This window comes from Elephantulus edwardii, unplaced genomic scaffold (assembly GCF_000299155.1).
Source record: "Elephantulus edwardii isolate Elephantulus edwardi_28Jun2011 unplaced genomic scaffold, EleEdw1.0 scaffold00088, whole genome shotgun sequence".
Taxonomy (NCBI): domain Eukaryota; kingdom Metazoa; phylum Chordata; class Mammalia; order Macroscelidea; family Macroscelididae; genus Elephantulus; species Elephantulus edwardii.
Window position 1 is genome coordinate 5,023,285 of NW_006399838.1, and position 2,115 is coordinate 5,025,399.

The window sequence follows — 2,115 nt, forward strand, 5'->3', positions numbered from 1 at the left end:
TGTTAACAACCTCAATCTCTTCTCCATCTATCATGATGCTGTCATTTGGCCCAGTGATGAGAATCTCTGTCTTCTTGATGTTAAGCTTCAATCCATATTGAAGACTGCAGTCCTTGACCTTCTGCAGAAAGCGCTTCAGGTCCTCAGTTTCATCAAACAAGGTATCACCTGCATCACAGTTTGCTGAGGAGTCTCCCTCCAATCCTGATGCCACATTCCTCCTCATAAAGTCCAGCCTCCCGAATGATCTGTTCACATATAGACTGAAAAGGTATGGAGACAGATCGCATACCTGATGCACTCCTTCATTTAATAAAAAAAAGTAAAACGGCCACAAAGAATTTAAAGAAAAAAAGAAAATTCAAGACAACTGACAGCAGAGGGCACTCTTGCAAGCGGATGGTATCAGCCAACCTACAGGCTTGCTTATCTGGATTTACTTTTTGTTTCCCAGTAGCTTTTGAAAAATTTTTATATGTAACTATCATATTTAATATAGAATAAGTTAAATGGAATGATTTTTAAAACTTGTTTAAGTTTTTATTATCCTTATTTGTTTTAAAAATTTTATTTCTTTATTATGTATTATTTTTTAAACTTATTATTTTCTTAAAGACCTTCAAATACTCATAAACACTGGAGGAAATGACTAAGTTCTCAAAATCAAACAGAACTGAAATGACTTGACATTGATTGTTTGTTAAAATGTGACTCACTCCTCCGGCCACCAAAAACATTTTCCTGTTTTAAATGTGTTTTTATTTAAGGTAGATATTGGACATCCATTTGGAAAAAACCTTGATAAAAAAGGGTGTCTTTTTTGTTTTTTAAGCGCCATTTAGTGCTGCATGTAATATAGAATCTTTATCTTTTTTGGTATCCTCTGGCAAACCCTGGCACCCAGGACTGTACTGTGGATTTTTAAAATAGTTTTTCTTTAAAAGGTATATACGATTAGGTATTATTGTCATGACAGGAGTCCAGAACGAAGGCTGCATAGTGGAGAGGACTTGGAGGGGGGAGGGATTGTATAACAATAAAAGAATTTTTCTTTTACATTTCAAAGAGAAGAACATACTGGAGCAGAGGGGTGGGCAGGGAGAAAAGTGCAACAATGAATGAATGGATATGCAAAGTCTCTGTAAATTTTCATTAAAATTAATAATAACTTTAAAAATAGTTTTTCATAGTTAATAACGCCAGAGTGGAATCAAATTTGTAAATATGAGTGTGCCAGAATAACTGGAACAGCGAAAAAAATGCAGGTTTATTTCCCATTAGAAACTTATTCTTCCTCTTAGAAAACAGTGCAGCATTTGTATTTCATGACACAATCTCTTGGCTGACAGCATCAGATACAGAGACGCAGGCTTGAAGATGGTGCCGGCCACAACGCTAAGGATGTGTGTTCGTTACTGTCTACACTCCAGCAATCACCCATTCGCGCATCTCAGGCTCCTGACAAAGTTCCCTAGGCTCTTTCCAAGTCTCTCATGCCAGGACTTTGGCTTAAACTTTTCCCTGTCTCACTTATCATTCCAGGACCCACACATTTCACAAGTCTGAGTCTGCTTTTATTTCACTCCATTGGCCGTGACTGAACCAGTTTGAACTGCTTGGAAGCCCTGCAACAACAACAACAACATAGCAAGACATAGACTTTGAAAAAAAAAATTAAGGCAGCCACTGGACGGCGACAACAGTAACATCATACAACCTTTAATGTACCACAGTTTCTCAGCCCATTCAGTTACAGTTGACATTTGGGCTGTTTGCATGCTCTTGCGGTGGTGAATAACGCTGCTATGAACATTGGTGTACAAATCTCCTTTTGTGTCTCAGTTCTAATGTCCTTGGAATATATTCCTAGTAATGGAATAGCTGGGTCATAGGGAGTTTCTCTGTTCAACTTTTTGAGGAAACGCCAAACTGTCTTCCAAAGTGGTTGTTCCATTTTACAATCCCACCCACAGTGTATGAGGGTTTCCATCTCTCCACATCCTCTCCAACATTTATTGCTTGCTGCCCTGCTAAAATTTTCCATTGCTACAAAGTAGAATCAGATTGACTATATTTGTGGAAGAAATCCTTGGAGAGGTTCAATATTAGCAGTCA